Source organism: Varroa destructor, unplaced genomic scaffold (genome assembly GCF_002443255.2).
Source record: "Varroa destructor unplaced genomic scaffold, Vdes_3.0 BEIS01000004.1, whole genome shotgun sequence".
NCBI lineage: Eukaryota > Metazoa > Arthropoda > Arachnida > Mesostigmata > Varroidae > Varroa > Varroa destructor.
In genome coordinates, this window is record NW_019211457.1 from 24,068,037 (window position 1) to 24,079,935 (window position 11,899).

An 11,899-nucleotide genomic window follows, 5' to 3' on the forward strand; every position below is an offset into this window, starting at 1 on the left:
TACCACGATTCAAGTACGTTCAGCTTGAACTTTTTGCCCACAATTTGCTTATTGTCTTTCTATCTCAGCTCCAAAAACCTATCTATCTATGCGTATCTACAAAATACACAAAAAGTGCAAGATGTACTATATATATATATATATATATATATATATATATATATATAGATATATATATATATATATATATATATATATATATATCTCCTAAACCAATGCGTATTTCTCTGAGCAACTTTCCTTCCATCTTCTATGGCAGCTGTTGCCAGTTGCGAATGATCTCTAGTCCAACAACGATGTCTCTGCGACAACATCATATGATACGGTAAACGCATTCATTTTGAAGCCACATGTCGGCCTGCCCATGCACTGCACTGAACACCAACAGTTAATATCCGATACAACGATGTGGTCAGTGATGGTGATGCTGATCGCTATTCAGTCCAATGGAAAAAATCGTTCTGGTGGGTAATAACGTCACAGAACCTGTACGTGGATGCGCACACAATACATAACAATAGATGTAGCACTCTGCTACAGGATGACTGCTTCAAAGCTGCCCACATGTTTGCTCATGGAACGTGGCAAGAAAGGCAAGACTGTGCTTACCTTAAGGTCCAACGTAAATTGAACATAACGAAGACTTTGAATACATTTCCGTACATTCGTATGTTTTCGCGTCGTCTGCAACATTTTACATTGCGGAACCGCTGCTGTACAACGCTTTTCGAACGGCTAGAAAATACGCTAAGACCACAGTCAATGTTTTAGTCTAGCTGAGTGGCGTGTGCGTGAAGACGATGACGTCGTCGCCAAGACCAGTAGCATCCGACTCGGAAGATAGCAGTAACCGCTATTCCGACCCGTTCGACGAAGATGGAGAAGATGGGTCCCTTGACCAGGCTATTCAGATTCAAGCGATTATGCGGAGTCCAGCAAGCTCGATTTCTTCGGAACGGGTGGACTACATAAACACGCTGGGAAGCTCAGGAGCTGCTCGACTTGAAAGAGAGCGCTCGGTGACATGGGCTACAGGGTGTCTCCTCGCCGACGTTTCCAATCGCAATGACCTGCAACACGGCCGAGGTATACATTTCGGTGACGTTGCCGGTGAAAGCGTATTGCGAGCGTATGCGGAAGATGATCGTCGTAAAACAAACGAAAAGTTGGCCATCGACGTAATCGTCGCCCATTTGTCCATGCTGTGCTTTACCCATACCTTAGTACAAGTTCTGCTTTTATTTTTCAGGACACTATATATTAGCGACGAGGTCTTATTCCAGACTGAGTTGGGTATTGTGTTTGCGTTTCCGGCAGTCTGTCTGCTGGCACTGTGGCTTCTAGAGAAACTGTGTGAATATTCAGGGGCGCGCATTGTGCTCTTGGCAATCTACTCGATCGCATTTGCCTTGTTCTTGTTTAGTTCTGGCGATCTTGTCTTGGGCGCAGCGCCCACCAGATGTCATGCTGCTGTAATGTTGTTTATGTTAACAGTGAGCTTGTTCATATTTAGCATGTTCTTCGTGAGGACGTCTTCGGTACATCAACAGTATTGTCGACTCGCGCTGATCACCTTCGCTGTGAGTCTCGCCATCGGTATGTTACTGACCTTAACACAGAGTCACCTACCGGAATGTTTAAAGAGACTCTTTCAACCCGATTTATTTTCATCAAACAACATATCAGGTGTTTGGTCGACGTACGCAATGGTTGTAGTGCTCGCCTTCGCGTCAATGGTTTTAGCGTCGATTATACAGTTTACACTACATCGAAAATTCAATCAGGCACTAAGGCCAAGAGCGGCCCTGTGCGCTATCGAAGGCGAGGGAGACAAGACCGTAAATGTGGCACTGCTGAGCCTTCGAACACTGGTTAGCGTCGAGCTTTTCTTTCTCGTACTTCCGTACGACGCAATTAAAAGGCTCATCGCTAAGTTTAGGACTCACAGCTACATTTCGATCGATTCGTAAACACTAGTAACGAAGGACCATGAATATGCGGAGGCCTGTAAGGACTAAAGAAATGAATTTTCCATAGCTGGGAAAATCGGTCGAGAATACCAACTTATTAACGACTTTTTGAGATCAGCAAGCCACCAATATACACATAGGGTAACCTCAAAAATTATCCAGATCAATACACAGGCAGGGAACAATGCGCCAGCATCACCATCTAACTAATAACGAACACGGCAGATATAACGCAAATGTGCTTATTGTCATTCAGGTGACAGGTGCCTTACGCGCGTGCTGCTGTTGATTCAATCAGGAAATATGGTCATAGCGTTACGAAGGAGAAAGACATCGTAACTCTAAGTTATACAAAGGCGTATATTTCCATAATTTCTTAATTATGTGCTAATTATATAGCGCGCGTTCCACTTACCTTATAATCCATGCAGTATAAAATGTATCGTGTTCGTTTGAAAATTTAAATCTTGATTTAAACACGCAGCACAATCAATAGATGTTTTTTTTCGAAACGACAGGCAAGACCGATAACGCTCTCGCAGTAGCTAACTATTAACGGTAATAGTTTTAACGACCTTCAATGACGTTGACCAAGGAACACGTTTGTGTCACAGTCTGTAATGGCGGACTCAACCCGGACTTATGTAGATGGTTTCCCTAAGGGCACCCGTAGTACTTCATGGTGTTGTATACTATTCATTAACTCAATTGGCATGAATTGATATAAATTAATATAAATACATCTGTTCTTCAAATGTATTTTATTTAAGGCTTCTTTAAACCGAAAATGTGTACATATTTCTTAGAAATCTGTGGGCTGATATAATTAAATAAAATAATTAATTCTACATTGGATTCTGTTAATAAGGCCAGTTTTATGCTGTATGATTGTCGTTGTTACAAGCACGTATCTCGTGTATGCTCGTGCTACAAGTGTCTACAACAAACATACTAATACATAGTTAGTCAATATAAATGACCTAATACGAAGTATTGAAGATTGAGGGTTTTTTAAAATTTATATTTGACTTACACGCAGAAGACATGCTTGATATTTGAGAAATTGTAATCTTCAGATTATCCTGGTGCCTTGTCATGTTACCATCATGTCCCAGCATTTTTGCTGGATATCTCCGAGACACGCTTGAGGCATAAACAAACTAGTGCAGAACCAGTTCGACGTATCTATGGCTCTTGCAGTTACTACAAGTGCTTTTTACTTACTTCGACCATAATTGAACTTCAGCTCGTGTACAAGCGTTTAGGCCAGGACAAAGGTTTACAAATGAAGTTTAGTAGCTGGAAAACTTGCGGCAAGCCGCAGTAAGGACCAACTGGGTGCAAACTAAGCGTCCTAGCCTATATCATTTGTGCCTGGAGTTGACTCATAATTCGGAATGGTGACGGTCAATTTTTGTTTGCTTTACCGCGCAACGTACAAAGCCAGGAAGCGATTCGCACGGGCTGGTGAGCCGGTTGTGCAATGAACTTCGTAAAACAATGACTACGCTACAAGACTGTATCTATTGGGATTGTTGTACATGCTTTAAAAGAAGCGCAATGATACCCAATGAAAGCTCGCCTTATCAATTAAATCATCCATAACCATTAACTATTATATTAAGAACGTATCATAAATACTGATCCTGTAGACAGATACAATTAAATTAATAAATAAAATAAATGAACGTATAGCTATATATGCAGACATGTAGTGTACACGAGCTACAGTTTTGGCATGAAAAATAAATCGTCCATTTGGTTGACACCGCGAAACCGATTTAGGATTTATGGCCACCAGACGTGTTAAGCGAATACCCATGCACCGTAGGTAGGAAGCCTTAAACCGGCCTGATTTACTCAAACTCGAACGAACTAATGGGCTTTAATATAATAAATTAAGCCTAACCTTTATATAATTGTAGTAAGTGCAAACTCGTAAGGATCTCTAATCGAGAAGTTTTCAGTTAGCATTTTTTGAACCAGTTCATTGACATGAGGTTGAAAAGTCACTTGGGGTAAGTGTCATGCCCAACAGAGGGAAACGCTAAAAAATTTCATACTTTTACTTTGTAGTCGAAACAAATGCGAAGGTCTATTTTTTTTGACCTTGGCAATACCGATTCATATCTACTAATTCAACGTTAAGAATTGCCAAACCGTTAGATGAGAAAACAACTCCTTGTTCGTATTGCCGCTTGCGTGAGAATGTACAAATGCTTAAAGAATGGATTGTGCCCCGCTATGTAGGACCTGGACTAGAACGAGCATTTGAATTACCCTCTCGAGCCACTTCAGTACGTAGACTGAACTGAGGATGTTCAGCTGTCCCGCCGTGTGAAACGATGTAATTCGCCGATGCTAGATAATTTGGCGCGTGCAATTTTTACCCAATTTCGCTACCTTTACGGGCGTGTTCCTATAAACAGCTACAGTTGAAAAAACTTTTGCAGTGTTATAAAAAAAAAAGATGCATTGTTATCGGTCAGAGCACCCTTCCCGCCTTGAGATTCGACTAGAACGACGGACAGGTTTCCAGTTCAGAAAAACGCTTAAATCTTCTTGTCGGTCTTATTAAGAGGTTTGTTTTAGTGGTCACAAAATGTATCTATACGCTCGATAAGTTTTGCCACGAAGTAATCTTATTTAGGATCGATTTAATCGATCATCTATAAGTTTCCCACGTGAAGAATCTCTTTGATGCTAAGATTATCACTTCCGGGCTGACTAATATAAGAAGGATGTGTTTTTGGTCTCATTAGAATAAAAGAATCCCTCAAATAACACTAGAATATTCAAAAAGAAAGGAATTGGCCTTGCGAATCATTTTCTCTTTTCGTTTTGATGGTGGACTGTGCAGCAGTAGTTACGCTTTTGTATAGGGTTGCGGTATCTAGTTCATGAAGGATTTCGTAATGGCGCAGTGGTAAGGTATACGAGGAATAGTCTGGCACACGTACGCTGCTTTGGGCTCTAAGACACCCGCGGCCTCAAACAATGTCTGCCGTAAGCAGTTGCCCAATAAAAACTCGAAACCTTTATTAGTCCGTGACAGACTGTGACATGTTATATAAGAGATAATTTCCCCTCTGTTTTCCATGTGCGTTATTTTTTGGACCGCCGCCTTGACCCACCTATAAACGGAGCAGCAGGTAGCAGAATAGCAAGCAAAAGAGCCATATTAATTTGTCAAACAAAACAAAAAAAAAAACATTGATTGTGTTAAAATCAAATCATGCTTATACTAATACCACCAAACTAGAGCTACGCTGTTCTGATCGATGGTCTTTTGCCATTTTTTTTTTATAGCAATATTATCCGATCGTTGTAGAAGCCTTGTCACATCATGCACTGTCATGGTAAAGGACGACAGCTCTTCTGTTCACTGAACGGTGACGACAGTTTTTTCTGTTTTTTTGACTGGCGACTCATAAAGCATGATGCCTTCCCAGTTCTACCAAACTCATAGCATCATCTACTTCGTCATCAGGCCGGGCTTAACTGGCTCATTTTTGTTTGCTATTGCACGTGGCCTATTTTTCATTTCCGTAACCAGTCGCTTTAGAAATGCTTCTATTTCGTTGTAGACTTCCGCAGATGGTAGTACGATCACGTGAACTTTTTTTGCGTCAGTTCTCGCTATACTTAACCACCAAACATAGCTTTATGCCAGTTGTTTTGACGGTTTTAAACTTTTTGCTAGTAAATGTCTAGCTCCTCTGCGACATCGTATGTACTCGCGTCTGGACCTAGTCCAGCTTTCGCGATGATTTCAATAGCTTTTTTCATATTTGGGCCCTCTCTATGAGGAGCGTTTTCACACCGAAATTTCCAGAGACAAAATCATTTGTGGGGCGTTAATGAGCGTAAACGGTAGAATTTCTTATGAGTCGAGACAATAATCATCGTAGAAACAGTAGAAATTTTCCGCGGAGATTTTTTCTTGTGTCCAGGGCGCTCTATAGGTCTAAGTAAAGGCCTTCTAGTGATAGCAGCACATCTACTCTTAGCTTTGCATAATATCTCATTCTAGCTAACATATATGACCATTTTTAAAACTATTTAATTAAAAAAAAACAGCTAATACTTTTTTCGACGCGTTAGAATTTTTTCACAGAGATGCGCAACCAAATTGAACGTACATCAGCGATCAGCAGCATATGCCGGTAGAGGCTAACGCTTGTACATGACTGTTCTAGGGAAAATCTCCGCCACAGGACCAAGGTCAGCTTTCGGACTGAAGCAGAGGGCTCCATCATGGTTTATAACGTTTAGGTTTTCCATGTATACAAATGCTACCGTTAAAGTAAATGTCTTCAGCTTTTGACAGTTGTCCGGGTCTCTGTGATTCCGCATCCCGGTTGTAGAAACCGCTTCGACATCACGCCCTGGAATAGAACACGCCATCGGTCACATCTCTGGTAAAAGTGGTCCACGCCATTGAGCGTCTCCAATATAGCCATTGGCTTTCGTTTTGATGAAAGTTAATGTATAAAACAATGCGTAAATGTGCATTATCACTTAAAAAGCTAGCACTGATTCTCTACGGTGTGTTCACTCGAAAGGATCTTTTCCGATAGATCACGCTTCCAGAAGTGAATCGTTTAAGGTTGGTATTGGCATTAGGGAGTAAGTTGAGGAAAAATCAATTTGTATTAAAACGTACCACTCAGTAATTCGTCGTTTCGATGGAACTTATCATATAGGCAAGCAACGCATTGTACAGATGGCAATATTAAGAACGGGAGTGTTTAAATTAGCGGTATCTATAACGGTTTATTGGCGAGATTTACTTAACCTTATTTTAGTCCTTTCAAGGCTAAATCAGTAAACGAGTGATAGCCCTTAGTGTAGACCTTGCTTTTATGGACGGCCTTCGAATCATTTGCCTCGAACGTAAGCGTATTTGGAACAAACTGTTGCGAAGATCGGCCACTGAACTCGCTTTCGGCAATTTTCGCTCTCGTAGCTGCAGGCCCATGTCGACTGAGCGCTTTTTATAGGAAGCAGTGCATACGCGCTACTAGACTAGACACTTTAACTAAAATTATCAGGTCGCCATTGGGTTTGTATATTTATTCAAATATTCAAGCTAAATTTTTCAGACGACAGTAAAGTTTTAAGTGCCGATTGTAGTGAGCGGGAAGCCTCAACACAGTATAAATGGTTAATCCTACGGCTACATAGGTTCGCTGCTTCGGTTTCATTCAAGTAGACTTTGTAGATCCTGCTTCGTGTAATTGATGTTGGTGTCTTCACAGTTTTTCTTCGCCGGCCCTCAATGTCAAGAAGATATGATACCTTTTTCCCATTTTCGAGTTCCTTTGCGAACTACCATTGAATTCATGTGGTGTCTATTGTTTTACCCGGATGTCCGTATCTGAACACGGGACGTAACCAAAAAAAAGAACTGGTCAATGATGTCAGTCGTGCTATCGCCTCAGACATCATTCGGACCCCTATATGTGGTATAGGGGTCTGCGAAGTAAAAAAAATACGGAGTGCTCACTGCATTTTTGTCGTAAGCCAATGCGCCTTTTTAGATAGCTGCTTGAGCCTCAATAGTGCCCTAAAAAGGGCACTACTTTAGCAACCACGAGACTAACTCGGATTCTTATAGTCGACAACTCTAGTTGATCCCAGCTCGTCGCGTAGTTATGCTAAGCAACATACTTACCAATCATCTTATGTGTATGGGCAATAAGTAGCTTCTTTTGTGCAACAATACAAACGCCAGCATAGATTGCCTACCTGTACATTCGATCTGTCGTATCAACTGAATACACGGATCGGTCCACGTGGGCACTGGCTGCAAATGGTTCTTCCCCATTTCAAGGGTTTCGTCATCGTCGAATGCGTCATCGTATACATCTCTCAACCCACAAGATTAATTAACCCACGCTTATTCCTAGGGAATAGCGCTATCATGCCCTTACGCACTATATCGACCGGCATTAATTTGAAGCCGAAATTATCTCCTCGGCAAACTCTGAACCAGATATTACCGCCGCATTCACATAATAGCAGATACAGTCACGAAGCAACGAGTTAGCCCGTTTTTCGTATTAGATTGCATGATTACACTCGTGTTTTTCGTATCGTTGCTATGCCGCTATTTACGGAACTGCACGGACGGATTAGCCGCAGAGTAGTCTTCTACCTGGTAGCCCTATCTGCCTTGTAACTACCTTATCATAACGGAACGATGACGTATACCAAGTCAAAGGACCCCCCAACTAAGGTCGGCACCTGTAATACAGATTTGATATGTTTTTATGCAAGATTGTATATTATGACCCCACCACAATACACAACAAGCGACAATTATGGATACTATCGCTAGTTACCTTTCCTAGTTTTATCTGACTGACATTTCGTCTGGAAACTTTGGGAGTTGGTTTTTTCTTTTAGGTGGCAGGTTCCATCAGACAAATGTAACCCCCTTACAAGCTTTGTTATAACGGACCGCGTGAGCACCGTCTTCGACGTCCTGCTGTTTTGTAATACGGAACAGATCCGATAACGTCGTGTTGTTAACCGCTCTCGTAGCGAATGGGTAGCTGCAGTTCTTTTCGCCAACGTATTGAACTTTATTTGAAAACAGCTGTACATTGAGATTAACAGCAGGTGGCTTCATAAAAGCCATAGAAAATACTAAATGCCAAATGAATGTGATCCGTCTGCGTTTTGGAGCAAAAAACAAATGAGCTCTCCAGCTACTGGCAGACATCTTTCGCGAATACAAGTTTTTCAGTTTCTGTTTTGTAGCCCGTCTCGTTCTCTCGGCAAAATCGAGATGGTCTGCTTTGTCTTCAGCTCCATCGATTCCTAGATATCAGATCTACAATATGTCGTACGCTCGGCCAATGGAGGGCAATTTCGATTTGAATTGTAATAGCAACTATATAATAGTATAATCGATACCACCATGCCGACGCAAGCGGGATAATTCGCAGATGAAATATGCCAACCGCTAACAACGAAAACGTTGTTTCCGTACGATCAAACGTCACTTTGATTTGTCTACAGTCCGCATTTATACAGCTGGTAATATCTCTCACACCTTATCCCTTATCGTTCGTTTGCCGTCCGTATTTGTCTTTGCTTCTCCATTTGAGTCTGGTTCCTTTTCTCTTCAGATTGTAACAACGGTAACAGCCCACACTCGGAGGGTCCCTAACAGGACCTTTTCAGTTTTATTTGTTAATTACATTTGGCCGACTGGGGCGGCACGAATTATCAGTCCCCACAGACCTCTCAAAGCGACAAATTGGTCAGCGATCAGCCGTACAGACCGCATCAGTTAGCTCTACGCAATGCCCAGACAACAGGCAATACGCGCATGATTCAAAATTGATGGTAATCATCACCCATTTCAGTGTACTATTGCATTATAAATAGCGATAATGTGGATATTACCACTAAACGTCTGTCTGGCAACAAAGATCTACGAAACCCAAAAGTATTGCTGAATTATACAGATTACGGCAATTGTAAATGAACGACAATTGGCCGGCCGCCTGCCTCAGGGAGAGAACAGACAATGAGGACCTAAATGTGCCAAACACAAGAAATCGTTTGGATTTCTCCTTTTTGCCTTTGACGTTTGTTTATATTTACGAATGTTTCAGCGGTAGCTGCAGTAATAGACATCGTATGACATATGGTATTGAGCGTGGTAGCAGTTTCGGACTCGGCAATTGTCTGCGAGGTCTGCTGCCGTTCGAGACAACGACGCGGTGCTTCCTCTGTAAAGAGCAGAAGAGAAAGATCCTCTTGGCTCTGCACTAACAACAGTAGATATGTAAGCGCCAACAAGAATCATCGCAAAATTGGTCGTAAGAGTTCGACGCTGCGGTTTAACTGCTATCGATTCTGCAACCGCCATGCCTCATCTTCAGCTTCGAGGGCAGGACGACGCCTAAAACAAACGTTCCCGGCCACTTTGAAGCACACACGTATACATATATACACTGAAAAGAATATTGTCAGAAATGTTGACACGTAAACGGGTGGTTTGATCAAGATCTGACCCCGAGATAGCCGGGAGGGCGATAAGGAATTATAAGCGATTGATATCATATCTACTTAAACGTCTCTCTTTCTAGCACGTGATCACGTTCAACACGCGGTGTAAATGGTGTCAACCGATCATTTTTCGACGCTTAAAATTACCCAGCGATGAAATATTTATTAGGATATAAAAGTTAATAATTTGGCTTAATAGTTCCTTCACTGAGGTTCGAACGTTTCCGTCAATAGCCTTTATTTGAACCTCATTATTTCAACTGTTTAACAGTCAGAAAATGATTACTATTTCGCTCGTATCAAAAGCTTAACGTCGATTGCATTATCTTCCCCAGTTTGCACGGGGTGCGTTCGAACGCTATCAATCAGAACGGGAAAATACGAGTCCGATGAAGATATGAAGCAAGTGAAGCTGAATTTGATCACGCGTTTACTTTGGATTACAATTTAGTTGAGGGTAGAATGAGCGGTTCAATGCGATCGTCACGTGTCATATGGGCGTCATGTGTCGACGATTTTTGAGATACGGGCCCTGCGGACGAATCGTGATGAGCACGTTCAGTAGCTTACTTTATTGTAAGTCACTGGACACAAAGGCATCGCCACTCCATATGTATTTATGGAGGGCTAAAACCTCCCGTGAAGTTGACGTTTCCTAAACCGCAACCTCATGGAGCTGCACTGTGCTTAAGTGGAAATCAAATGCTCAAGGGTGCTCTTGTTGTAACACTGCTTCAAGTAAAAGTTTGCATTGCCGGAACTTGTTGGCATGAGGTCGTTCCGATGTCCGGACTGACTGCACTGATTTATGACTTTATGTTCTACATATGTAACCCAGATGCGCAGTGTCTCGGCACATAAGTACTACTAACCGCACATTTCAAAGATATTTTCCTTTTAAGCAATAGTGGATTCGAGTCTATCTAAGATACTGCAATTAGATATATTGCAGAAATCAATATGTCAGACAAAACAAGCTGGCACGTTTGTTTGTTTTCGTTAATCGAGACTGGATCTCAGCACCAAGTATTCACGATTGCAGTAGGCCAAAAAAACTGCACTGATCCATAATCGGTGGAAGGATTTCATCTGTAGGCCTGCGAAGCCTCTTATGACGATATCAGAACAGGTAAAAAAAAAAAACAAAGTTATCTGTAAGTTAACATATCGGATCGGACATAAAGATTAATTCGTCACATTTCCTGAATTGCAGTTCATGAGTTATAACTTTCTTCGTTTTTTGGAAGATCATTCTAAAAACTTTTCTCTGACATCCTCTATACAAATGCTTTAAAGTTAACCGATTACAGCTTTTTTTTGACACAATTGACTACATTTACTGTTGTGCACGGGATTTGTTTCTGTAAGATCATTCACACTCCTAATGTCCTTCGGATACAAAAAATACAGCGCTAGGTAATATTGAAATCGAGCATCTCTGCTCACTACGGTAGGAGCTTGACAATTTGTCTCTGTTTACTTGTGAAGGTTACCAGCCTAATGCAATACGGACATTGAATTCAAATGATTTTTGAACTATCCAGTGTCCGAGAATTAAGCGGTGTCAAAAGGTTTTTCTTAATCACTTCGTTGGGTGATTCCAAAATCAACCTAATTTAAAACTCATTTCCGACCTTTAAATCACTGAATATATAGCACATTACAAGCTTTGTTGTTTACATCTAATAGCGTTTGTAAAAATGTTTATAAAACAGCACGAGGGCACGTAAAGCGTCTACAAGAGTCGTGTTGACATATAAAGTCTGTCTCTGCCATTAAACTTTAAACCGGCATAACTGCTATTGTTTTTGGCCCTCATTACTCAGCATCGAAGTGGTACCACAGTTAAACGTTCAACGTGCCATCTGAACAATCGATCCATTGCCGTTACTAGTATGTCT